The sequence below is a fragment of the Pseudorca crassidens genome, chromosome 16 (genome assembly GCF_039906515.1).
Source record: "Pseudorca crassidens isolate mPseCra1 chromosome 16, mPseCra1.hap1, whole genome shotgun sequence".
In the NCBI taxonomy this organism is placed as follows: Eukaryota; Metazoa; Chordata; class Mammalia; order Artiodactyla; family Delphinidae; genus Pseudorca; species Pseudorca crassidens.
The window spans coordinates 84,688,821-84,714,770 of NC_090311.1; the positions used below are offsets into that span (position 1 = coordinate 84,688,821).

The window sequence follows — 25,950 nt, forward strand, 5'->3', positions numbered from 1 at the left end:
AGCCTAGACGGGCCCGATCAAGTCTGGATCTCGGAAGCTAAGCAGGGTCGGGCCTGGTTCGAACTTGGATGGGAGACCTCCTGGATGGGAGAGCTCCTGGGAATACCGGGTGCTGTAGGATTTTTGCCTTCCGCTCCGCTTTCTCCTTTTGTCGCCCGCGGTGGCGGCGGCGGCGGCCGTCTCCGCCCCCGCCGGGTACCAGGTACCGCTGCAGGCCCCACCTCCTCAGGCCCCTCCCACCACAGCAAGCGTCTGATGGGGCACTCCCCACCTGCCAGACCGGCCAGGCGGCCAGAAGGCGTCCCTGGAAGGCAGCGACACACCAGCCGCTCCAGGGGGCGGCCTGACGTCACCCAGACATGGCCGCGGACCCGGGTGCCGTCCGTTCGGCCCGCGAGCCCCGCGAGCTGCACCTGGCCGCAGCCACTGGAGTCCAGCCCCGGCACCGCCACCTGTCTTCCGGGGTGTCTCTCCACAGCTCCATCTGGAAAAAGCTCCCCTTCTGCCCCTTCGCCGCGGCTGTGGGCAGGAGCAGGATCGAGGGCCCAGGCCACTTCCCCGGACCTGCCGGCCACCTGGGACGAGGTCCTGAGCTCGGACGGTGGCGTCGGGGCAAGGGTGGCCTTGCTGTGTCTAAGGGGCCGTGCCAACTCAATGGTGGCTCCCAGTGGCTTCGGGCCAGCTGCTGTAGGACAGGAGGGTCGGACCAGTCTGCCTCTGAGCTACGCCTACCACAGCGTGGGCGCGCAGGTGGGATGCCCGAGGCACCGCCGACCCCGGGCCCTGAAGCCTCCGGGGCTACGTCCCTGTGAGCGGCCTGTGGGATCTGGGGCGGGGCACGAAGCGCCGAAAAGCTTGCTGTGTCCCACCCGCCCTGCGCTGGGAGGTCGCCAACTCCTCCGCCACCCCCCGGTCGCCGAAACCTCCGTTCCCCCGCCTAGGCGGGCGGCGGGGCCCTGCCAGGGCGGGCAGGCCGCTGGGCCGGCGGTAAGGCCCAAGGGCCTGCTAAACTGCACCTCAAGAGGCAGCCCGCGACCACCCCAGTGTCTACGGCCAAACCACCCTAGACGGGCCCGATCTCGACTCGATCTCGGAAGCTAAGCAGGGTTGGGCCTGGTTAGTAGTTGGATGGCAGACTTCCCGGACGGGAGAGCTCCCTGGAACGCCAGGTGCTGTAGGCCTTTTGCCTCCCGCTACACACCTTCTCATTTTGTCGACCGCGGCGGTCGTGGCGTTGGCGGCGGTGGCGGCGGCGGTGGCGGTGGTGGTGGCGGCGGCCGTCTCCGCCCCCGCCGGGTACCGCTGCAGGCCCCACCTCCTCAGGACCCTCCCACCACAGCAAGCGTCTGATGGGGCGCTCCCCGCCTGCCTGAGCGGCCAGGCGGCCAGAAGGCGTCCCTGGAAGGCAGCGGCACACCATATGCTCCGTTCGTCCCCTGACTCGAAGCAGAAATGGCCGCGGACCCGGGTGCCGTCCATGCGGCCCGCGAGCCCCTCGACCTGCACCTGGCGGTCCCCACTGGATCCAGCCCCGGCGCCGCCACCTGTCTGCCGGTGGGTGTCTCTCCAAAGCTCCATGCGGAAAAAGCCCCCCCTCCACCGTTTCGCCGCGGCCGGGTGCCGGAGAGGGATAGAGGGCCCAGGCCACATCCGCGGGACTGCCGGCCACCAGGGGCGGGGTCCTGAGGTCGGACGGTGGTGTGGGGGCAAGGGTGGAGTTGCTGGGTCTAAGGGGCTTTGCCAACTCAATGGTGGCTCCCACTGGCTTCGGGCCAGCTGCTGTCGGGCAGGAGGGCCGGCCCGGTCTGCGACAGGGCTGCGCCTAGCGCAGCGTGGGCGGTCAGGTGGGATGCACAAGGGACCGCAGGCCCCGGGCCCTGAAGCCTCTGGGGCCACAACCCTGTGAGCGACCTGCGGGATCTGCGGTGGGAGGCCAAGCGCCGAAATGTTTCCTGGGTCCCTCCCACCCTGGCCTGGGTGGTCGCCAACTCCTCTGCCACCGCCTGGTCCCCGAGACCTCCGTTCCCCTGCCTAGGCGGGCGGCGGGGCCCTGCCGGGGCGGGCGGGCCACTGGGCCGGCGGTAAGGCCCAAGAGCCTGCTAAGCTGCACCTCAAGTGGAAGCCCGCGACCCCCCCAGTGTCTACGGCCAAACCACCCTAGACGGGCCCGATCTCGACTCGATCTCGGAAGCTAAGCAGGGTTGGGCCTGGTTAGTAGTTGGATGGCAGACCTCCCGGACGGGAGAGCTCCTGGGAACGCCAGGTGCTGTAGGCTTTTTGCCTCCCGCTACACACCTTCTCATTTTGTCGACCGCGGCGGTCGTGGCGTTGGCGGGGGTGGCGGCGGCGGTGGCGGCGGTGGTGGCGGCGGCCGTCTCCGCCCCCGCCGGGTACCGCTGCAGGCCCCACCTCCTCAGGACCCTCCCACCACAGCAAGCGTCTGATGGGGCGCTCCCCGCCTGCCTGAGCGGCCAGGCGGCCAGAAGGCGTCCCTGGAAGGCAGCGGCAAACCATATGCTCCGTTCGTCCCCTGACTCGAAGCAGACATGGCCGCGGACCCGGGTGCCGTCCATGCGGCCCGCGAGCCCCTCGACCTGCACCTGGCGGTCCCCACTGGAGCCCAGCCCCGGCGCCGCCACCTGTCTGCCGGTGGGTGTCTCTCCACAGCTCCATCCGGAAAAAGCCCCCCCTCCACCGTTTCGCCGCGGCCGTGTGCCGGAGAGGGATAGAGGGCCCAGGCCGCTTCCGCAGGCCTGCCGGCCACCTGGGCCGGGGTACAGAGCTCGGACGGTGGTGTGGGGGCAAGGGTGGCATTGCTGGGTCTAAGGGGCTTTGCCAACTCAACGGTGGCTCCCACTGGCTTCAGGCCAGCTGCTGTCGGGCAGGAAGGCCGGCCCGGTCTGCGACAGGGCTGCGCCTAGCGCAGCGAGGGCAGGCAGGTGAGATGCCCAAAGGACCGCAGGCCCCGGGCCCTGAAGCCTCCGGGGCCACATCCTTGTGAGCGACCTGCGGGATCTGGGGTGGGAGGCCAAGCGACGAAACGTTTCCTGGGTCCCGCCCGCCCTGGGCTGGGTGGTCGCCAACACCTCGCGCCAGCAACCGGTCCCCGAGACCTCCGTTCCTCTGCCTAGACGGGCGGCGGGGCCCTGCCAGGGCGGGCGGGCCGCTGGGCTTGCGGTAAGGCGCAAGGGCCTGCTAAGCTGCGCCTCAAGAGGCAGCCCGCGACCCACTGACACCTACTGCCAAAGCAGCCTAGACGGGCCCAATCAAGTCTGGATCTCGGAAGCTAAGCAGGGTCGGGCCTGGTTAGAACTTGGATGGGAGACCTCCTGGATGGGAGAGCTCCTGGGAATGCCGGGTGCTGTACGCTTTTTGCCTCCCGCTCCGCTTTCTCCTTTTGTCGCCCGCGGTGTCAGTGGCGGCGGCCGTCTCCACGCCTGCTGGGTACCAGGTACCACTGCAGGCCCCACCTCCTCTGGCCCCTCCCACCACAGCAAGCGTCTGATGGGGCACTCCCCACCTGCCTGACTGGCCAGGCGGCCAGAAGGCGTCCCTGGAAGGCAGTGGCACACCAGACGCTCCAGGGGCGGCCTGACGTCACCCAGACATGGCCGCGGACCCGGGTGCCGTCCGTTCGGTCCGTGAGCCCCGCGAGCTACACCTGGCCACAGCCACAGGAGCCCAGGCCCGGCTCCACCACCTGTCTTCCAGGGTGTCTCTCCACAGCTCCATCCGGAAAAAGCACCCCCTCCGCCGCTTCGCCTCGGCCGTGGGCAGGAGCAGGATCGAGGGCCCAGGCCGCTTCCCCGGGCCTGCCAGCCCCCTGGGCCGGGGTACAGAGCTCGGACGGTGGTGTGGGGGCAAGGGTGGCGTTGCTGGGTCTAAGGGGCTTTGCCAACTCAATGGTGGCTCCCACTGGCTTCGGGCCAGCTGCTGTCGGGCAGGAGGGCCGGCCCGGTCTGCGGCTGGGCTGCGCCTAGTGCAGCGTGGGCGGTCAGGTGGGATGCACAAGGGACCGCAGGCCCCGGGCCCTGAAGCCTCCGGGGCCACATCCCTGTGAGCGACCTGCGGACTCTGCGGTGGGAGGCCAAGCGCCGAAACGTTTCCTGGGTCCCTCCCGCCCTGGGCTGGGTGGTCGCCAACTCCTCTGCCACCGCCTGGTCCCCGAGACCTCCGTTCCCCTGCCTAGGCGGGCGGCGGGGCCCTGCCGGGGCGGGCGGGCCACTGGGCCGGCGGTAAGTCCCAAGCGCCTGCTAAGCTGCGCCTCAAGTGGAAGCCCGCGACCCCCCCAGTGTCTACGGCCAAACCACCCTAGACGGGCCCGATCTCGACTCGATCTCGGAAGCTAAGCAGGGTTGGGCCTGGTTAGTAGTTGGATGGGAGACCTCCCGGACGGGAGAGCTCCTGGGAACGCCAGGTGCTGTAGGCTTTTTGCCTCCCGCTACACACCTTCTCCTTTTGTCGACCGTGGTGGTCGTGGCGGTGGCGGCGGTGGCGGCGGTGGTGGCGGCGGCCGTCTCCGCCCCCGCCGGGTACCGCTGCAGGCCCCACCTCCTCAGGACCCTCCCACCACAGCAAGCGTCTGATGGGGCGCTCCCCGCCTGCCTGAGCGGCCAGGCGGCCAGAAGTCGTCCCTGGAAGGCAGCGGCACACCAGACGCTCCGTTGGTCCCCTGACTCGAAGCAGACATGGCCGCGGACCTGGGTGCCGTCCATGCGGCCCGCGAGCCCCTCGACCTGCACCTGGCGGCCCCCACTGGAGCCCAGCCCCGGCGCCGCCACCTGTCTGCCGGGGGGTGTCTCTCCACAGCTCCATCCGGAAAAAGCCCCCCCTCCACCGTTTCGCCGTGGCCTGGTGCCGGAGAGGGATAGAGGGCGCAGGCCGCTTCCGCGGGCCTGCCGTCCACCTGGGCCGGTGTCCTGAGCTCGGACGGTGGTGTGGAGGCAAGGGTGGCGTTGCTGGGTCTAAGGGGCTTTGCCAACTCAACGGTGGCTCCCACTTCCTTCGGGCCAGCTGCTGTCGGGCAGGAAGGCCGGCCCGGTCTGCGACAGGGCTGCGCCTAGCGCAGCGTGGGCAGTCAGGTGGGATGCCCAAAGGACCGCAGGCCCCGGGCCCTGAAGCCTCCGGGGCCACATCCCTGTGAGCGACCTGCGGGATCCGGGGTGGGAGGCCAAGCGCCGAAACGTTTCCTGGGTCCCTCCCGCCCTGGGCTGGGTGGTCGCCAAAACCTCCGACACCACCTGGTCCCCGAGACCTCCGTTCCTCTGCCTAGGCGGGCGGGCCGCTGGGCTGGCGGTAAGTCCCATGGGCCTGCTAAGCTGCGCCTCAAGAGGCAGCCTGCGACCCACTGACACCTACTGTCAAACCAGCCTAGACGGGCCCGATCAAGTCTGGATCTCGGAAGCTAAGCAGGGTCGGGCCTGGTTCGAACTTGGATGGGAGACCTCCTGGATGGGAGAGCTCCTGGGAATACCGGGTGCTGTAGGATTTTTGCCTTCCGCTCCGCTTTCTCCTTTTGTCGCCCGCGGTGGCGGCGGCGGCGGCCGTCTCCGCCCCCGCCGGGTACCAGGTACCGCTGCAGGCCCCACCTCCTCAGGCCCCTCCCACCACAGCAAGCGTCTGATGGGGCACTCCCCACCTGCCAGACCGGCCAGGCGGCCAGAAGGCGTCCCTGGAAGGCAGCGACACACCAGCCGCTCCAGGGGGCGGCCTGACGTCACCCAGACATGGCCGCGGACCCGGGTGCCGTCCGTTCGGCCCGCGAGCCCCGCGAGCTGCACCTGGCCGCAGCCACTGGAGTCCAGCCCCGGCACCGCCACCTGTCTTCCGGGGTGTCTCTCCACAGCTCCATCCGGAAAAAGCTCCCCTTCTGCCCCTTCGCCGCGGCTGTGGGCAGGAGCAGGATCGAGGGCCCAGGCCACTTCCCCGGACCTGCCGGCCACCTGGGACGAGGTCCTGAGCTCGGACGGTGGCGTCGGGGCAAGGGTGGCCTTGCTGTGTCTAAGGGGCCGTGCCAACTCAATGGTGGCTCCCAGTGGCTTCGGGCCAGCTGCTGTAGGACAGGAGGGTCGGACCAGTCTGCCTCTGAGCTACGCCTACCACAGCGTGGGCGCGCAGGTGGGATGCCCGAGGCACCGCCGACCCCGGGCCCTGAAGCCTCCGGGGCTACGTCCCTGTGAGCGGCCTGTGGGATCTGGGGCGGGGCACGAAGCGCCGAAAAGCTTGCTGTGTCCCACCCGCCCTGCGCTGGGAGGTCGCCAACTCCTCCGCCACCCCCCGGTCGCCGAAACCTCCGTTCCCCCGCCTAGGCGGGCGGCGGGGCCCTGCCAGGGCGGGCGGGCCGCTGGGCCGGCGGTAAGGCCCAAGGGCCTGCTAAACTGCACCTCAAGAGGCAGCCCGCGACCACCCCAGTGTCTACGGCCAAACCACCCTAGACGGGCCCGATCTCGACTCGATCTCGGAAGCTAAGCAGGGTTGGGCCTGGTTAGTAGTTGGATGGCAGACTTCCCGGACGGGAGAGCTCCCTGGAACGCCAGGTGCTGTAGGCCTTTTGCCTCCCGCTACACACCTTCTCATTTTGTCGACCGCGGCGGTCGTGGCGTTGGCGGCGGTGGCGGCGGCAGTGGCGGCGGTGGTGGCGGCGGCCGTCTCCGCCCCCGCTGGGTACCGCTGCAGGCCCCACCTCCTCAGGACCCTCCCACCACAGCAAGCGTCTGATGGGGCGCTCCCCGCCTGCCTGAGCGGCCAGGCGGCCAGAAGGCGTCCCTGGAAGGCAGCGGCACACCATATGCTCCGTTCGTCCCCTGACTCGAAGCAGAAATGGCCGCGGACCCGGGTGCCGTCCATGCGGCCCGCGAGCCCCTCGACCTGCACCTGGCGGTCCCCACTGGATCCAGCCCCGGCGCCGCCACCTGTCTGCCGGTGGGTGTCTCTCCAAAGCTCCATGCGGAAAAAGCCCCCCCTCCACCGTTTCGCCGCGGCCGGGTGCCGGAGAGGGATAGAGGGCCCAGGCCACATCCGCGGGACTGCCGGCCACCAGGGGCGGGGTCCTGAGGTCGGACGGTGGTGTGGGGGCAAGGGTGGAGTTGCTGGGTCTAAGGGGCTTTGCCAACTCAATGGTGGCTCCCACTGGCTTCGGGCCAGCTGCTGTCGGGCAGGAGGGCCGGCCCGGTCTGCGACAGGGCTGCGCCTAGCGCAGCGTGGGCGGTCAGGTGGGATGCACAAGGGACCGCAGGCCCCGGGCCCTGAAGCCTCTGGGGCCACAACCCTGTGAGCGACCTGCGGGATCTGCGGTGGGAGGCCAAGCGCCGAAATGTTTCCTGGGTCCCTCCCACCCTGGCCTGGGTGGTCGCCAACTCCTCTGCCACCGCCTGGTCCCCGAGACCTCCGTTCCCCTGCCTAGGTGGGCGGCGGGGCCCTGCCGGGGCGGGCGGGCCACTGGGCCGGCGGTAAGGCCCAAGAGCCTGCTAAGCTGCACCTCAAGTGGAAGCCCGCGACCCCCCCAGTGTCTACGGCCAAACCACCCTAGACGGGCCCGATCTCGACTCGATCTCGGAAGCTAAGCAGGGTTGGGCCTGGTTAGTAGTTGGATGGCAGACCTCCCGGACGGGAGAGCTCCTGGGAACGCCAGGTGCTGTAGGCTTTTTGCCTCCCGCTACACACCTTCTCATTTTGTCGACCGCGGCGGTCGTGGCGTTGGCGGCGGTGGCGGCGGCGGTGGCGGCGGTGGTGGCGGCGGCCGTCTCCGCCCCTGCCGGGTACCGCTGCAGGCCCCACCTCCTCAGGACCCTCCCACCACAGCAAGCGTCTGATGGGGCGCTCCCCGCCTGCCTGAGCGGCCAGGCGGCCAGAAGGCGTCCCTGGAAGGCAGCGGCAAACCATATGCTCCGTTCGTCCCCTGACTCGAAGCAGACATGGCCGCGGACCCGGGTGCCGTCCATGCGGCCCGCGAGCCCCTCGACCTGCACCTGGCGGTCCCCACTGGAGCCCAGCCCCGGCGCCGCCACCTGTCTGCCGGTGGGTGTCTCTCCACAGCTCCATCCGGAAAAAGCCCCCCCTCCACCGTTTCGCCGCGGCCGTGTGCCGGAGAGGGATAGAGGGCCCAGGCCGCTTCCGCGGGCCTGCCGGCCACCTGGGGCGGGGTCCTGAGCTCGGACGGTGGTGTGGGGGCAAGGGGGGCGTTGCTGGGTAAGGGGCTTTGCTAACGCAAAGGTGGCTCCCACTGGCTTCGGGCCAGCTGCTATCGGGCAGGAAGGCTGGCCCGGTCTGCAACAGGGCAGCGCCTAGCGCAGCGTGGGCGGGCAGGTGGGATGCCCAAGGGACCGCAGTCCCCGGGCCCTGAAGCCTCCGGGGCCACATCCTTGTGAGCGACCTGCGGGATCTGGGGTGGGAGGCCAAGCGCCGAAACGTTTGCTGGGTCCCGCCCGCCCTGGGCTGGGTGGTCGCCAACACCTCCGCCACCACCCGATCACCGAGACCTCCGTTCCTCTGCCTAGGTGGCCGGCGGGGCCCTGCCAGGGCGGGCGGGCCGCTAGGCTGGCGGTAAGGCCCAAGGGCCTGCTAAGCTGCGCCTCAAGAGGCAGCCCGCGACCCACCGACACCTACTACCAAAGCAGCCTAGACGGGCCCGATCAAGTCTGGATCTCGGAAGCTAAGCAGGGTCGGGCCTGTTTCGAACTTGGATGGGAGACGTCCTGGCTGGGAGAGCTCCTGGGAATACCGGGTGCTGTAGGCTTTTTGCCTCTCGCTCCGCTTTCTCCTTTTGTCGCCCGCGGTGGCGGCGATGGTGGCGGCGGTGGTGGAGGCAGCCGTCTCCGCCCCTGTCAGGTACCGCTGCAGGCCCCACCTCCTCAGGCCCCTGCCACCACAGCAAGCGTCTGATGGGGCACTCCCCACCTGCCTGACCGGCCAGGCGGCCAGAAGGCGTCCCTGGAAGGCAGCGGCACACCAGCTGCTCCGTGTGGCGGCCTGACGTCACCCAGACATGGCCGCGGACCCGGGTGCCGTCCGTTCGGCCCCGAGCCCCACGAGCTGCAGCTGGCCGCAGCCACTGGAGCCCAGCCCCGGCGCCGCCACCTGTCTTCCGGGGTGTCTCTCCACAGCTCCATCCGGAAAAAGCCCCCCTCCACCGTTTCGCCGCGGCCGTGTGCCGGAGAGGGATAGAGGGCCCAGGCCGCTTCCGCAGGCCTGCCGGCCACCTGGGCCGGGGTACAGAGCTCGGACGGTGGTGTGGGGGCAAGGGTGGCGTTGCTGGGTCTAAGGGGCTTTGCCAACTCAACGGTGGCTCCCACTGGCTTCAGGCCAGCTGCTGTCGGGCAGGAAGGCCGGCCCGGTCTGCGACAGGGCTGCGCCTAGCGCAGCGAGGGCAGGCAGGTGAGATGCCCAAAGGACCGCAGGCCCCGGGCCCTGAAGCCTCCGGGGCCACATCCTTGTGAGCGACCTGCGGGATCTGGGGTGGGAGGCCAAGCGACGAAACGTTTCCTGGGTCCCGCCCGCCCTGGGCTGGGTGGTCGCCAACACCTCGCGCCAGCAACCGGTCCCCGAGACCTCCGTTCCTCTGCCTAGACGGGCGGCGGGGCCCTGCCAGGGCGGGCGGGCCGCTGGGCTTGCGGTAAGGCGCAAGGGCCTGCTAAGCTGCGCCTCAAGAGGCAGCCCGCGACCCACTGACACCTACTGCCAAAGCAGCCTAGACGGGCCCAATCAAGTCTGGATCTCGGAAGCTAAGCAGGGTCGGGCCTGGTTAGAACTTGGATGGGAGACCTCCTGGATGGGAGAGCTCCTGGGAATGCCGGGTGCTGTACGCTTTTTGCCTCCCGCTCCGCTTTCTCCTTTTGTCACCCGCGGTGTCAGTGGCGGCGGCCGTCTCCACGCCTGCTGGGTACCAGGTACCACTGCAGGCCCCACCTCCTCTGGCCCCTCCCACCACAGCAAGCGTCTGATGGGGCACTCCCCACCTGCCTGACTGGCCAGGCGGCCAGAAGGCGTCCCTGGAAGGCAGCGGCACACCAGACGCTCCAGGGGCGGCCTGACGTCACCCAGACATGGCCGCGGACCCGGGTGCCGTCCGTTCGGTCCGTGAGCCCCGCGAGCTACACCTGGCCGCAGCCACAGGAGCCCAGGCCCGGCTCCACCACCTGTCTTCCAGGGTGTCTCTCCACAGCTCCATCCGGAAAAAGCACCCCCTCCGCCGCTTCGCCTCGGCCGTGGGCGGGAGCAGGATCGAGGGCCCAGGCCGCTTCCCCGGGCCTGCCGGCCCCCTGGGCCGGGGTACAGAGCTCGGACGGTGGTGTGGGGGCAAGGGTGGCGTTGCTGGGTCTAAGGGGCTTTGCCAACTCAATGGTGGCTCCCACTGGCTTCGGGCCAGCTGCTGTCGGGCAGGAGGGCCGGCCCGGTCTGCGGCTGGGCTGCGCCTAGCGCAGCGTGGGCGGTCAGGTGGGATGCACAAGGGACCGCAGGCCCCGGGCCCTGAAGCCTCCGGGGCCACATCCCTGTGAGCGACCTGCGGACTCTGCGGTGGGAGGCCAAGCGCCGAAACGTTTCCTGGGTCCCTCCCGCCCTGGCTGGGTGGTCGCCAACTCCTCTGCCACCGCCTGGTCCCCGAGACCTCCGTTCCCCTGCCTAGGCGGGCGGCGGGGCCCTGCCGGGGCGGGCGGGCCACTGGGCCGGCGGTAAGTCCCAAGCGCCTGCTAAGCTGCGCCTCAAGTGGAAGCCCGCGACCCCCCCAGTGTCTACGGCCAAACCACCCTAGACGGGCCCGATCTCGACTCGATCTCGGAAGCTAAGCAGGGTTGGGCCTGGTTAGTAGTTGGATGGGAGACCTCCCGGACGGGAGAGCTCCTGGGAACGCCAGGTGCTGTAGGCTTTTTGCCTCCCGCTACACACCTTCTCCTTTTGTCGACCGTGGCGGTCGTGGCGGTGGCGGCGGTGGCGGCGGTGGTGGCGGCGGCCGTCTCCGCCCCCGCCGGGTACCGCTGCAGGCCCCACCTCCTCAGGACCCTCCCACCACAGCAAGCGTCTGATGGGGCGCTCCCCGCCTGCCTGAGCGGCCAGGCGGCCAGAAGTCGTCCCTGGAAGGCAGCGGCACACCAGACGCTCCGTTGGTCCCCTGACTCGAAGCAGACATGGCCGCGGACCTGGGTGCCGTCCATGCGGCCCGCGAGCCCCTCGACCTGCACCTGGCGGCCCCCACTGGAGCCCAGCCCCGGCGCCGCCACCTGTCTGCCGGGGGGTGTCTCTCCACAGCTCCATCCGGAAAAAGCCCCCCCTCCACCGTTTCGCCGTGGCCTGGTGCCGGAGAGGGATAGAGGGCGCAGGCCGCTTCCGCGGGCCTGCCGTCCACCTGGGCCGGTGTCCTGAGCTCGGACGGTGGTGTGGAGGCAAGGGTGGCGTTGCTGGGTCTAAGGGGCTTTGCCAACTCAACGGTGGCTCCCACTTCCTTCGGGCCAGCTGCTGTCGGGCAGGAAGGCCGGCCCGGTCTGCGACAGGGCTGCGCCTAGCGCAGCGTGGGCAGTCAGGTGGGATGCCCAAAGGACCGCAGGCCCCGGGCCCTGAAGCCTCCGGGGCCACATCCCTGTGAGCGACCTGCGGGATCCGGGGTGGGAGGCCAAGCGCCGAAACGTTTCCTGGGTCCCTCCCGCCCTGGGCTGGGTGGTCGCCAAAACCTCCGACACCACCTGGTCCCCGAGACCTCCGTTCCTCTGCCTAGGCGGGCGGGCCGCTGGGCTGGCGGTAAGTCCCATGGGCCTGCTAAGCTGCGCCTCAAGAGGCAGCCTGCGACCCACTGACACCTACTGTCAAACCAGCCTAGACGGGCCCGATCAACTCTGGATCTCGGAAGCTAAGCAGGGTCGGGCCTGGTTCGAACTTGGATGGGAGACCTCCTGGATGGGAGAGCTCCTGGGAATACCGGGTGCTGTAGGATTTTTGCCTTCCGCTCCGCTTTCTCCTTTTGTCGCCCGCGGTGGCGGCGGCGGCGGCCGTCTCCGCCCCCGCCGGGTACCAGGTACCGCTGCAGGCCCCACCTCCTCAGGCCCCTCCCACCACAGCAAGCGTCTGATGGGGCACTCCCCACCTGCCAGACCGGCCAGGCGGCCAGAAGGCGTCCCTGGAAGGCAGCGACACACCAGCCGCTCCAGGGGGCGGCCTGACGTCACCCAGACATGGCCGCGGACCCGGGTGCCGTCCGTTCGGCCCGCGAGCCCCGCGAGCTGCACCTGGCCGCAGCCACTGGAGTCCAGCCCCGGCACCGCCACCTGTCTTCCGGGGTGTCTCTCCACAGCTCCATCCGGAAAAAGCTCCCCTTCTGCCCCTTCGCCGCGGCCGTGGGCAGGAGCAGGATCGAGGGCCCAGGCCACTTCCCCGGACCTGCCGGCCACCTGGGACGAGGTCCTGAGCTCGGACGGTGGCGTCGGGGCAAGGGTGGCCTTGCTGTGTCTAAGGGGCCGTGCCAACTCAATGGTGGCTCCCAGTGGCTTCGGGCCAGCTGCTGTAGGACAGGAGGGTCGGACCAGTCTGCCTCTGAGCTACGCCTACCACAGCGTGGGCGCGCAGGTGGGATGCCCGAGGCACCGCCGACCCCGGGCCCTGAAGCCTCCGGGGCTACGTCCCTGTGAGCGGCCTGTGGGATCTGGGGCGGGGCACGAAGCGCCGAAAAGCTTGCTGTGTCCCACCCGCCCTGCGCTGGGAGGTCGCCAACTCCTCCGCCACCCCCCGGTCACCGAAACCTCCGTTCCCCCGCCTAGGCGGGCGGCGGGGCCCTGCCAGGGCGGGCGGGCCGCTGGGCCGGCGGTAAGGCCCAAGGGCCTGCTAAACTGCACCTCAAGAGGCAGCCCGCGACCACCCCAGTGTCTACGGCCAAACCACCCTAGACGGGCCCGATCTCGACTCGATCTCGGAAGCTAAGCAGGGTTGGGCCTGGTTAGTAGTTGGATGGCAGACTTCCCGGACGGGAGAGCTCCCTGGAACGCCAGGTGCTGTAGGCCTTTTGCCTCCCGTTACACACCTTCTCATTTTGTCGACCGCGGCGGTCGTGGCGTTGGCGGCGGTGGCGGCGGCAGTGGCGGCGGTGGTGGCGGCGGCCGTCTCCGCCCCCGCTGGGTACCGCTGCAGGCCCCACCTCCTCAGGACCCTCCCACCACAGCAAGCGTCTGATGGGGCGCTCCCCGCCTGCCTGAGCGGCCAGGCGGCCAGAAGGCGTCCCTGGAAGGCAGCGGCACACCATATGCTCCGTTCGTCCCCTGACTCGAAGCAGAAATGGCCGCGGACCCGGGTGCCGTCCATGCGGCCCGCGAGCCCCTCGACCTGCACCTGGCGGTCCCCACTGGATCCAGCCCCGGCGCCGCCACCTGTCTGCCGGTGGGTGTCTCTCCAAAGCTCCATGCGGAAAAAGCCCCCCCTCCACCGTTTCGCCGCGGCCGGGTGCCGGAGAGGGATAGAGGGCCCAGGCCACATCCGCGGGACTGCCGGCCACCAGGGGCGGGGTCCTGAGGTCGGACGGTGGTGTGGGGGCAAGGGTGGAGTTGCTGGGTCTAAGGGGCTTTGCCAACTCAATGGTGGCTCCCACTGGCTTCGGGCCAGCTGCTGTCGGGCAGGAGGGCCGGCCCGGTCTGCGACAGGGCTGCGCCTAGCGCAGCGTGGGCGGTCAGGTGGGATGCACAAGGGACCGCAGGCCCCGGGCCCTGAAGCCTCTGGGGCCACAACCCTGTGAGCGACCTGCGGGATCTGCGGTGGGAGGCCAAGCGCCGAAATGTTTCCTGGGTCCCTCCCACCCTGGCCTGGGTGGTCGCCAACTCCTCTGCCACCGCCTGGTCCCCGAGACCTCCGTTCCCCTGCCTAGGCGGGCGGCGGGGCCCTGCCGGGGCGGGCGGGCCACTGGGCCGGCGGTAAGGCCCAAGAGCCTGCTAAGCTGCACCTCAAGTGGAAGCCCGCGACCCCCCCAGTGTCTACGGCCAAACCACCCTAGACGGGCCCGATCTCGACTCGATCTCGGAAGCTAAGCAGGGTTGGGCCTGGTTAGTAGTTGGATGGCAGACCTCCCGGACGGGAGAGCTCCTGGGAACGCCAGGTGCTGTAGGCTTTTTGCCTCCCGCTACACACCTTCTCATTTTGTCGACCGCGGCGGTCGTGGCGTTGGCGGCGGTGGCGGCGGCGGTGGCGGCGGTGGTGGCGGCGGCCGTCTCCGCCCCTGCCGGGTACCGCTGCAGGCCCCACCTCCTCAGGACCCTCCCACCACAGCAAGCGTCTGATGGGGCGCTCCCCGCCTGCCTGAGCGGCCAGGCGGCCAGAAGGCGTCCCTGGAAGGCAGCGGCAAACCATATGCTCCGTTCGTCCCCTGACTCGAAGCAGACATGGCCGCGGACCCGGGTGCCGTCCATGCGGCCCGCGAGCCCCTCGACCTGCACCTGGCGGTCCCCACTGGAGCCCAGCCCCGGCGCCGCCACCTGTCTGCCGGTGGGTGTCTCTCCACAGCTCCATCCGGAAAAAGCCCCCCCTCCACCGTTTCGCCGCGGCCGTGTGCCGGAGAGGGATAGAGGGCCCAGGCCGCTTCCGCGGGCCTGCCGGCCACCTGGGGCGGGGTCCTGAGCTCGGACGGTGGTGTGGGGGCAAGGGGGGCGTTGCTGGGTAAGGGGCTTTGCTAACGCAAAGGTGGCTCCCACTGGCTTCGGGCCAGCTGCTATCGGGCAGGAAGGCTGGCCCGGTCTGCGACAGGGCAGCGCCTAGCGCAGCGTGGGCGGGCAGGTGGGATGCCCAAGGGACCGCAGTCCCCGGGCCCTGAAGCCTCCGGGGCCACATCCTTGTGAGCGACCTGCGGGATCTGGGGTGGGAGGCCAAGCGCCGAAACGTTTGCTGGGTCCCGCCCGCCCTGGGCTGGGTGGTCGCCAACACCTCCGCCACCACCCGATCACCGAGACCTCCGTTCCTCTGCCTAGGTGGCCGGCGGGGCCCTGCCAGGGCGGGCGGGCCGCTAGGCTGGCGGTAAGGCCCAAGGGCCTGCTAAGCTGCGCCTCAAGAGGCAGCCCGCGACCCACCGACACCTACTACCAAAGCAGCCTAGACGGGCCCGATCAAGTCTGGATCTCGGAAGCTAAGCAGGGTCGGGCCTGTTTCGAACTTGGATGGGAGACGTCCTGGCTGGGAGAGCTCCTGGGAATACCGGGTGCTGTAGGCTTTTTGCCTCTCGCTCCGCTTTCTCCTTTTGTCGCCCGCGGTGGCGGCGATGGTGGCGGCGGTGGTGGAGGCAGCCGTCTCCGCCCCTGTCAGGTACCGCTGCAGGCCCCACCTCCTCAGGCCCCTGCCACCACAGCAAGCGTCTGATGGGGCACTCCCCACCTGCCTGACCGGCCAGGCGGCCAGAAGGCGTCCCTGGAAGGCAGCGGCACACCAGCTGCTCCGGGTGGCGGCCTGACGTCACCCAGACATGGCCGCGGACCCGGGTGCCGTCCGTTCGGCCCCCGAGCCCCACGAGCTGCAGCTGGCCGCAGCCACTGGAGCCCAGCCCCGGCGCCGCCACCTGTCTTCCGGGGTGTCTCTCCACAGCTCCATCCGGAAAAAGCCCCCCTCCACCGTTTCGCCGCGGCCGTGTGCCGGAGAGGGATAGAGGGCCCAGGCCGCTTCCGCAGGCCTGCCGGCCACCTGGGCCGGGGTACAGAGCTCGGACGGTGGTGTGGGGGCAAGGGTGGCGTTGCTGGGTCTAAGGGGCTTTGCCAACTCAACGGTGGCTCCCACTGGCTTCAGGCCAGCTGCTGTCGGGCAGGAAGGCCGGCCCGGTCTGCGACAGGGCTGCGCCTAGCGCAGCGAGGGCAGGCAGGTGAGATGCCCAAAGGACCGCAGGCCCCGGGCCCTGAAGCCTCCGGGGCCACATCCTTGTGAGCGACCTGCGGGATCTGGGGTGGGAGGCCAAGCGACGAAACGTTTCCTGGGTCCCGCCCGCCCTGGGCTGGGTGGTCGCCAACACCTCGCGCCAGCAACCGGTCCCCGAGACCTCCGTTCCTCTGCCTAGACGGGCGGCGGGGCCCTGCCAGGGCGGGCGGGCCGCTGGGCTTGCGGTAAGGCGCAAGGGCCTGCTAAGCTGCGCCTCAAGAGGCAGCCCGCGACCCACTGACACCTACTGCCAAAGCAGCCTAGACGGGCCCAATCAAGTCTGGATCTCGGAAGCTAAGCAGGGTCGGGCCTGGTTAGAACTTGGATGGGAGACCTCCTGGATGGGAGAGCTCCTGGGAATGCCGGGTGCTGTACGCTTTTTGCCTCCCGCTCCGCTTTCTCCTTTTGTCACCCGCGGTGTCAGTGGCGGCGGCCGTCTCCACGCCTGCTGGGTACCAGGTACCACTGCAGGCCCCACCTCCTCTGGCCCCTCCCACCACAGCAAGCGTCTGATGGGGCACTCCCCACCTGCCTGACTGGCCAGGCGGCCAGAAGGCGTCCCTGGAAGGCAGCGGCACACCAGACGCTCCAGGGGCGGCCTGACGTCACCCAGACATGGCCGCGGACCCGGGTGCCGTCCGTTCGGCCCGCGAGCCCCGCGAGCTGCACCTGGCCGCAGCCACTGGAGTCCAGCCCCGGCACCGCCACCTGTCTTCCGGGGTGTCTCTCCACAGCTCCATCCGGAAAAAGCACCCCTTCTGCCCCTTCGCCGCGGCCGTGGGCAGGAGCAGGATCGAGGGCCCAGGCCACTTCCCCGGACCTGCCGGCCACCTGGGACGAGGTCCTGAGCTCGGACGGTGGCGTCGGGGCAAGGGTGGCCTTGCTGTGTCTAAGGGGCCGTGCCAACTCAATGGTGGCTCCCAGTGGCTTCGGGCCAGCTGCTGTAGGACAGGAGGGTCGGACCAGTCTGCCTCTGAGCTACGCCTACCACAGCGTGGGCGCGCAGGTGGGATGCCCGAGGCACCGCCGACCCCGGGCCCTGAAGCCTCCGGGGCTACGTCCCTGTGAGCGGCCTGTGGGATCTGGGGCGGGGCACGAAGCGCCGAAAAGCTTGCTGTGTCCCACCCGCCCTGCGCTGGGAGGTCGCCAACTCCTCCGCCACCCCCCGGTCGCCGAAACCTCCGTTCCCCCGCCTAGGCGGGCGGCGGGGCCCTGCCAGGGCGGGCGGGCCGCTGGGCCGGCGTTAAGGCCCAAGGGCCTGCTAAACTGCACCTCAAGAGGCAGCCCGCGACCACCCCAGTGTCTACGGCCAAACCACCCTAGACGGGCCCGATCTCGACTCGATCTCGGAAGCTAAGCAGGGTTGGGCCTGGTTAGTAGTTGGATGGCAGACTTCCCGGACGGGAGAGCTCCCTGGAACGCCAGGTGCTGTAGGCCTTTTGCCTCCCGCTACACACCTTCTCATTTTGTCGACCGCGGCGGTCGTGGCGGTGGCGGCGGTGGTGGCGGCGGCCGTCTCCGCCCCCGCCGGGTACCGCTGCAGGCCCCACCTCCTCAGGACCCTCCCACCACAGCAAGCGTCTGATGGGGCGCTCCCCGCCTGCCTGAGCGGCCAGGCGGCCAGAAGGCGTCCCTGGAAGGCAGCGGCACACCATATGCTCCGTTCGTCCCCTGACTCGAAGCAGAAATGGCCGCGGACCCGGGTGCCGTCCATGCGGCCCGCGAGCCCCTCGACCTGCACCTGGCGGTCCCCACTGGATCCAGCCCCGGCGCCGCCACCTGTCTGCCGGTGGGTGTCTCTCCAAAGCTCCATGCGGAAAAAGCCCCCCCTCCACCGTTTCGCCGCGGCCGGGTGCCGGAGAGGGATAGAGGGCCCAGGCCACATCCGCGGGACTGCCGGCCACCAGGGGCGGGGTCCTGAGGTCGGACGGTGGTGTGGGGGCAAGGGTGGAGTTGCTGGGTCTAAGGGGCTTTGCCAACTCAATGGTGGCTCCCACTGGCTTCGGGCCAGCTGCTGTCGGGCAGGAGGGCCGGCCCGGTCTGCGACAGGGCTGCGCCTAGCGCAGCGTGGGCGGTCAGGTGGGATGCACAAGGGACCGCAGGCCCCGGGCCCTGAAGCCTCTGGGGCCACAACCCTGTGAGCGACCTGCGGGATCTGCGGTGGGAGGCCAAGCGCCGAAATGTTTCCTGGGTCCCTCCCACCCTGGCCTGGGTGGTCGCCAACTCCTCTGCCACCGCCTGGTCCCCGAGACCTCCGTTCCCCTGCCTAGGCGGGCGGCGGGGCCCTGCCGGGGCGGGCGGGCCACTGGGCCGGCGGTAAGGCCCAAGAGCCTGCTAAGCTGCACCTCAAGTGGAAGCCCGCGACCCCCCCAGTGTCTACGGCCAAACCACCCTAGACGGGCCCGATCTCGACTCGATCTCGGAAGCTAAGCAGGGTTGGGCCTGGTTAGTAGTTGGATGGCAGACCTCCCGGACGGGAGAGCTCCTGGGAACGCCAGGTGCTGTAGGCTTTTTGCCGCCCGCTACACACCTTCTCATTTTGTCGACCGCGGTGGTCGTGGCGTTGGCGGCGTTGGCGGCGGCGGTGGCGGCGGTGGTGGCGGCGGCCGTCTCCGCCCCCGCCGGGTACCGCTGCAGGCCCCACCTCCTCAGGACCCTCCCACCACAGCAAGCGTCTGATGGGGCGCTCCCCGCCTGCCTGAGCGGCCAGGCGGCCAGAAGGCGTCCCTGGAAGGCAGCGGCAAACCATATGCTCCGTTCGTCCCCTGACTCGAAGCAGACATGGCCGCGGACCCGGGTGCCGTCCATGCGGCCCGCGAGCCCCTCGACCTGCACCTGGCGGTCCCCACTGGAGCCCAGCCCCGGCGCCGCCACCTGTCTGCCGGTGGGTGTCTCTCCACAGCTCCATCCGGAAAAAGCCCCCCCTCCACCGTTTCGCCGCGGCCGTGTGCCGGAGAGGGATAGAGGGCCCAGGCCGCTTCCGCGGGCCTGCCGGCCACCTGGGGCGGGGTCCTGAGCTCGGACGGTGGTGTGGGGGCAAGGGGGGCGTTGCTGGGTAAGGGGCTTTGCTAACGCAAAGGTGGCTCCCACTGGCTTCGGGCCAGCTGCTATCGGGCAGGAAGGCTGGCCCGGTCTGCGACAGGGCAGCGCCTAGCGCAGCGTGGGCGGGCAGGTGGGATGCCCAAGGGACCGCAGTCCCCGGGCCCTGAAGCCTCCGGGGCCACATCCTTGTGAGCGACCTGCGGGATCTGGGGTGGGAGGCCAAGCGCCGAAACGTTTGCTGGGTCCCGCCCGCCCTGGGCTGGGTGGTCGCCAACACCTCCGCCACCACCCGATCACCGAGACCTCCGTTCCTCTGCCTAGGTGGCCGGCGGGGCCCTGCCAGGGCGGGCGGGCCGCTAGGCTGGCAGTAAGGCCCAAGGGCCTGCTAAGCTGCGCCTCAAGAGGCAGCCCGCGACCCACCGACACCTACTACCAAAGCAGCCTAGACGGGCCCGATCAAGTCTGGATCTCGGAAGCTAAGCAGGGTCGGGCCTGTTTCGAACTTGGATGGGAGACGTCCTGGCTGGGAGAGCTCCTGGGAATACCGGGTGCTGTAGGCTTTTTGCCTCTCGCTCCGCTTTCTCCTTTTGTCGCCCGCGGTGGCGGCGATGGTGGCGGCGGTGGTGGAGGCAGCCGTCTCCGCCCCTGTCAGGTACCGCTGCAGGCCCCACCTCCTCAGGCCCCTGCCACCACAGCAAGCGTCTGATGGGGCACTCCCCACCTGCCTGACCGGCCAGGCGGCCAGAAGGCGTCCCTGGAAGGCAGCGGCACACCAGCTGCTCCGGGTGGCGGCCTGACGTCACCCAGACATGGCCGCGGACCCGGGTGCCGTCCGTTCGGCCCCCGAGCCCCACGAGCTGCAGCTGGCCGCAGCCACTGGAGCCCAGCCCCGGCGCCGCCACCTGTCTTCCGGGGTGTCTCTCCACAGCTCCATCCGGAAAAAGCCCCCCTCCACCGTTTCGCCGCGGCCGTGTGCCGGAGAGGGATAGAGGGCCCAGGCCGCTTCCGCAGGCCTGCCGGCCACCTGGGCCGGGGTACAGAGCTTGGACGGTGGTGTGGGGGCAAGGGTGGCGTTGCTGGGTCTAAGGGGCTTTGCCAACTCAACGGTGGCTCCCACTGGCTTCAGGCCAGCTGCTGTCGGGCAGGAAGGCCGGCCCGGTCTGCGACAGGGCTGCGCCTAGCGCAGCGAGGGCAGGCAGGTGAGATGCCCAAAGGACCGCAGGCCCCGGGCCCTGAAGCCTCCGGGGCCACATCCTTGTGAGCGACCTGCGGGATCTGGGGTGGGAGGCCAAGCGACGAAACGTTTCCTGGGTCCCGCCCGCCCTGGGCTGGGTGGTCGCCAACACCTCACGCCAGCAACCGGTCCCCGAGACCTCCGTTCCTCTGCCTAGACGGGCGGCGGGGCCCTGCCAGGGCGGGCGGGCCGCTGGGCTTGCGGTAAGGCGCAAGGGCCTGCTAAGCTGCGCCTCAAGAGGCAGCCCGCGACCCACTGACACCTACTGCCAAAGCAGCCTAGACGGGCCCAATCAAGTCTGGATCTCGGAAGCTAAGCAGGGTCGGGCCTGGTTAGAACTTGGATGGGAGACCTCCTGGATGGGAGAGCTCCTGGGAATGCCGGGTGCTGTACGCTTTTTGCCTCCCGCTCCGCTTTCTCCTTTTGTCGCCCGCGGTGTCAGTGGCGGCGGCCGTCTCCACGCCTGCTGGGTACCAGGTACCACTGCAGGCCCCACCTCCTCTGGCCCCTCCCACCACAGCAAGCGTCTGATGGGGCACTCCCCACCTGCCTGACTGGCCAGGCGGCCAGAAGGCGTCCCTGGAAGGCAGCGGCACACCAGACGCTCCAGGGGCGGCCTGACGTCACCCAGACATGGCCGCGGACCCGGGTGCCGTCCGTTCGGTCCGTGAGCCCCGCGAGCTACACCTGGCCGCAGCCACAGGAGCCCAGGCCCGGCTCCACCACCTGTCTTCCAGGGTGTCTCTCCACAGCTCCATCCGGAAAAAGCACCCCCTCCGCCGCTTCGCCTCGGCCGTGGGCGGGACCAGGATCGAGGGCCCAGGCCGCTTCCCCGGGCCTGCCGGACCCCTGGGCCGGGGTACAGAGCTCGGACGGTGGTGTGGGGGCAAGGGTGGCGTTGCTGGGTCTAAGGGGCTTTGCCAACTCAATGGTGGCTCCCACTGGCTTCGGGCCAGCTGCTGTCGGGCAGGAGGGCCGGCCCGGTCTGCGGCTGGGCTGCGCCTAGCGCAGCGTGGGCGGTCAGGTGGGATGCACAAGGGACCGCAGGCCCCGGGCCCTGAAGCCTCCGGGGCCACATCCCTGTGAGCGACCTGCGGACTCTGCGGTGGGAGGCCAAGCGCCGAAACGTTTCCTGGGTCCCTCCCGCCCTGGGCTGGGTGGTCGCCAACTCCTCTGCCACCGCCTGGTCCCCGAGACCTCCGTTCCCCTGCCTAGGCGGGCGGCGGGGCCCTGTCGGGGCGGGCGGGCCACTGGGCCGGCGGTAAGTCCCAAGCGCCTGCTAAGCTGCGCCTCAAGTGGAAGCCCGCGACCCCCCCAGTGTCTACGGCCAAACCACCCTAGACGGGCCCGATCTCGACTCGATCTCGGAAGCTAAGCAGGGTTGGGCCTGGTTAGTAGTTGGATGGGAGACCTCTCGGACGGGAGAGCTCCTGGGAACGCCAGGTGCTGTAGGCTTTTTGCCTCCCGCTACACCCTTCTCCTTTTGTCGACCGTGGCGGTCGTGGCGGTGGCGGCGGTGGCGGCGGTGGTGGCGGCGGCCGTCTCCGCCCCCGCCGGGTACCGCTGCAGGCCCCACCTCCTCAGGACCCTCCCACCACAGCAAGCGTCTGATGGGGCGCTCCCCGCCTGCCTGAGCGGCCAGGCGGCCAGAAGGCGTCCCTGGAAGGCAGCGGCAAACCATATGCTCCGTTCGTCCCCTGACTCGAAGCAGACATGGCCGCGGACCCGGGTGCCGTCCATGCGGCCCGCGAGCCCCTCGACCTGCACCTGGCGGTCCCCACTGGAGCCCAGCCCCGGCGCCGCCACCTGTCTGCCGGTGGGTGTCTCTCCACAGCTCCATCCGGAAAAAGCCCCCCCTCCACCGTTTCGCCGCGGCCGTGTGCCGGAGAGGGATAGAGGGCCCAGGCCGCTTCCGCGGGCCTGCCGGCCACCTGGGGCGGGGTCCTGAGCTCGGACGGTGGTGTGGGGGCAAGGGGGGCGTTGCTGGGTAAGGGGCTTTGCTAACGCAAAGGTGGCTCCCACTGGCTTCGGGCCAGCTGCTATCGGGCAGGAAGGCTGGCCCGGTCTGCGACAGGGCAGCGCCTAGCGCAGCGTGGGCGGGCAGGTGGGATGCCCAAGGGACCGCAGTCCCCGGGCCCTGAAGCCTCCGGGGCCACATCCTTGTGAGCGACCTGCGGGATCTGGGGTGGGAGGCCAAGCGCCGAAACGTTTGCTGGGTCCCGCCCGCCCTGGGCTGGGTGGTCGCCAACACCTCCGCCACCACCCGATCACCGAGACCTCCGTTCCTCTGCCTAGGTGGCCGGCGGGGCCCTGCCAGGGCGGGCGGGCCGCTAGGCTGGCAGTAAGGCCCAAGGGCCTGCTAAGCTGCGCCTCAAGAGGCAGCCCGCGACCCACCGACACCTACTACCAAAGCAGCCTAGACGGGCCCGATCAAGTCTGGATCTCGGAAGCTAAGCAGGGTCGGGCCTGTTTCGAACTTGGATGGGAGACGTCCTGGCTGGGAGAGCTCCTGGGAATACCGGGTGCTGTAGGCTTTTTGCCTCTCGCTCCGCTTTCTCCTTTTGTCGCCCGCGGTGGCGGCGATGGTGGCGGCGGTGGTGGAGGCAGCCGTCTCCGCCCCTGTCAGGTACCGCTGCAGGCCCCACCTCCTCAGGCCCCTGCCACCACAGCAAGCGTCTGATGGGGCACTCCCCACCTGCCTGACCGGCCAGGCGGCCAGAACGCGTCCCTGGAAGGCAGCGGCACACCAGCTGCTCCGGGTGGCGGCCTGACGTCACCCAGACATGGCCGCGGACCCGGGTGCCGTCCGTTCGGCCCCCGAGCCCCACGAGCTGCAGCTGGCCGCAGCCACTGGAGCCCAGCCCCGGCGCCGCCACCTGTCTTCCGGGGTGTCTCTCCACAGCTCCATCCGGAAAAAGCCCCCCTCCACCGTTTCGCCGCGGCCGTGTGCCGGAGAGGGATAGAGGGCCCAGGCCGCTTCCGCAGGCCTGCCGGCCACCTGGGCCGGGGTACAGAGCTCGGACGGTGGTGTGGGGGCAAGGGTGGCGTTGCTGGGTCTAAGGGGCTTTGCCAACTCAACGGTGGCTCCCACTGGCTTCAGGCCAGCTGCTGTCGGGCAGGAAGGCCGGCCCGGTCTGCGACAGGGCTGCGCCTAGCGCAGCGAGGGCAGGCAGGTGAGATGCCCAAAGGACCGCAGGCCCCGGGCCCTGAAGCCTCCGGGGCCACATCCTTGTGAGCGACCTGCGGGATCTGGGGTGGGAGGCCAAGCGACGAAACGTTTCCTGGGTCCCGCCCGCCCTGGGCTGGGTGGTCGCCAACACCTCGCGCCAGCAACCGGTCCCCGAGACCTCCGTTCCTCTGCCTAGACGGGCGGCGGGGCCCTGCCAGGGCGGGCGGGCCGCTGGGCTTGCGGTAAGGCGCAAGGGCCTGCTAAGCTGCGCCTCAAGAGGCAGCCCGCGACCCACTGACACCTACTGCCAAAGCAGCCTAGACGGGCCCAATCAAGTCTGGATCTCGGAAGCTAAGCAGGGTCGGGCCTGGTTAGAACTTGGATGGGAGACCTCCTGGATGGGAGAGCTCCTGGGAATGCCGGGTGCTGTACGCTTTTTGCCTCCCGCTCCGCTTTCTCCTTTTGTCGCCCGTGGTGTCAGTGGCGGCGGCCGTCTCCACGCCTGCTGGGTACCAGGTACCACTGCAGGCCCCACCTCCTCTGGCCCCTCCCACCACAGCAAGCGTCTGATGGGGCACTCCCCACCTGCCTGACTGGCCAGGCGGCCAGAAGGCGTCCCTGGAAGGCAGCGGCACACCAGACGCTCCAGGGGCGGCCTGACGTCACCCAGACATGGCCGCGGACCCGGGTGCTGTCCGTTCGGTCCGTGAGCCCCGCGAGCTACACCTGGCCGCAGCCACAGGAGCCCAGGCCCGGCTCCACCACCTGTCTTCCAGGGTGTCTCTCCACAGCTCCATCCGGAAAAAGCACCCCCTCCGCCGCTTCGCCTCGGCCGTGGGCGGGAGCAGGATCGAGGGCCCAGGCCGCTTCCCCGGGCCTGCCGGCCCCCTGGGCCGGGGTACAGAGCTCGGACGGTGGTGTGGGGGCAAGGGTGGCGTTGCTGGGTCTAAGGGGCTTTGCCAACTCAATGGTGGCTCCCACTGGCTTCGGGCCAGCTGCTGTCGGGCAGGAGGGCCGGCCCGGTCTGCGGCTGGGCTGCGCCTAGCGCAGCGTGGGCGGTCAGGTGGGATGCACAAGGGACCGCAGGCCCCGGGCCCTGAAGCCTCCGGGGCCACATCCCTGTGAGCGACCTGCGGACTCTGCGGTGGGAGGCCAAGCGCCGAAATGTTTCCTGAGTCCCTCCCGCCCTGGGCTGGGTGGTCGCCAACTCCTCTGCCACCGCCTGGTCCCCGAGACCTCCGTTCCCCTGCCTAGGCGGGCGGCGGGGCCCTGCCGGGGCGGGCGGGCCACTGGGCCGGCGGTAAGTCCCAAGCGCCTGCTAAGCTGCGCCTCAAGTGGAAGCCCGCGACCCCCCCAGTGTCTACGGCCAAACCACCCTAGACGGGCCCGATCTCGACTCGATCTCGGAAGCTAAGCAGGGTTGGGCCTGGTTAGTAGTTGGATGGGAGACCTCTCGGACGGGAGAGCTCCTGGGAACGCCAGGTGCTGTAGGCTTTTTGCCTCCCGCTACACCCTTCTCCTTTTGTCGACCGTGGCGGTCGTGGCGGTGGCGGCGGTGGCGGCGGTGGTGGCGGCGGCCGTCTCCGCCCCCGCCGGGTACCGCTGCAGGCCCCACCTCCTCAGGACCCTCCCACCACAGCAAGCGTCTGATGGGGCGCTCCCCGCCTGCCTGAGCGGCCAGGCGGCCAGAAGTCGTCCCTGGAAGGCAGCGGCACACCAGACGCTCCGTTGGTCCCCTGACTCGAAGCAGACATGGCCGCGGACCTGGGTGCCGTCCATGCGGCCCGCGAGCCCCTCGACCTGCACCTGGCGGCCCCCACTGGAGCCCAGCCCCGGCGCCGCCACCTGTCTGCCGGGGGGTGTCTCTCCACAGCTCCATCCGGAAAAAGCCCCCCCTCCACCGTTTCGCCGTGGCCTGGTGCCGGAGAGGGATAGAGGGCGCAGGCCGCTTCCGCGGGCCTGCCGTCCACCTGGGCCGGTGTCCTGAGCTCGGACGGTGGTGTGGAGGCAAGGGTGGCGTTGCTGGGTCTAAGGGGCTTTGCCAACTCAACGGTGGCTCCCACTTCCTTCGGGCCAGCTGCTGTCGGGCAGGAAGGCCGGCCCGGTCTGCGACAGGGCTGCGCCTAGCGCAGCGTGGGCAGTCAGGTGGGATGCCCAAAGGACCGCAGGCCCCGGGCCCTGAAGCCTCCGGGGCCACATCCCTGTGAGCGACCTGCGGGATCCGGGGTGGGAGGCCAAGCGCCGAAACGTTTCCTGGGTCCCTCCCGCCCTGGGCTGGGTGGTCGCCAAAACCTCCGACACCACCTGGTCCCCGAGACCTCCGTTCCTCTGCCTAGGCGGGCGGGCCGCTGGGCTGGCGGTAAGTCCCATGGGCCTGCTAAGCTGCGCCTCAAGAGGCAGCCTGCGACCCACTGACACCTACTGTCAAACCAGCCTAGACGGGCCCGATCAAGTCTGGATCTCGGAAGCTAAGCAGGGTCGGGCCTGGTTTGAACTTGGATGGGAGACCTCCTGGATGGGAGAGCTCCTGGGAATACCGGGTGCTGTAGGATTTTTGCCTTCCGCTCCGCTTTCTCCTTTTGTCGCCCGCGGTGGCGGCGGCGGCGGCCGTCTCCGCCCCCGCCGGGTACCAGGTACCACTGCAGGC

The 25,950-nt window shown here is 70.0% G+C and overlaps 12 pseudogenes; all 12 read left to right on the top strand.

Annotated features, from left to right (window-relative positions):
* Positions 1 to 1,045: 1,045 nt before the first annotated feature.
* LOC137209723 (5S ribosomal RNA) lies at positions 1,046 to 1,181 on the top strand (annotated as a pseudogene).
* Positions 1,182 to 2,139: 958 nt separating this feature from the next.
* Positions 2,140 to 2,275, top strand: LOC137209599 (5S ribosomal RNA; annotated as a pseudogene).
* Positions 2,276 to 4,293: 2,018 nt separating this feature from the next.
* On the top strand, positions 4,294 to 4,429 carry LOC137209517 (5S ribosomal RNA; annotated as a pseudogene).
* Positions 4,430 to 6,412: 1,983 nt separating this feature from the next.
* LOC137209724 (5S ribosomal RNA) lies at positions 6,413 to 6,548 on the top strand (annotated as a pseudogene).
* A 958-nt stretch (positions 6,549 to 7,506) lies between these two features.
* On the top strand, positions 7,507 to 7,642 carry LOC137209600 (5S ribosomal RNA; annotated as a pseudogene).
* Positions 7,643 to 10,725: 3,083 nt separating this feature from the next.
* On the top strand, positions 10,726 to 10,861 carry LOC137209529 (5S ribosomal RNA; annotated as a pseudogene).
* A 1,983-nt stretch (positions 10,862 to 12,844) lies between these two features.
* LOC137209725 (5S ribosomal RNA) lies at positions 12,845 to 12,980 on the top strand (annotated as a pseudogene).
* Positions 12,981 to 13,938: 958 nt separating this feature from the next.
* Positions 13,939 to 14,074, top strand: LOC137209601 (5S ribosomal RNA; annotated as a pseudogene).
* Positions 14,075 to 17,159: 3,085 nt separating this feature from the next.
* LOC137209726 (5S ribosomal RNA) lies at positions 17,160 to 17,295 on the top strand (annotated as a pseudogene).
* A 937-nt stretch (positions 17,296 to 18,232) lies between these two features.
* LOC137209602 (5S ribosomal RNA) lies at positions 18,233 to 18,368 on the top strand (annotated as a pseudogene).
* A 3,085-nt stretch (positions 18,369 to 21,453) lies between these two features.
* Positions 21,454 to 21,589, top strand: LOC137209740 (5S ribosomal RNA; annotated as a pseudogene).
* A 3,072-nt stretch (positions 21,590 to 24,661) lies between these two features.
* LOC137209751 (5S ribosomal RNA) lies at positions 24,662 to 24,797 on the top strand (annotated as a pseudogene).
* Positions 24,798 to 25,950: the final 1,153 nt, after the last annotated feature.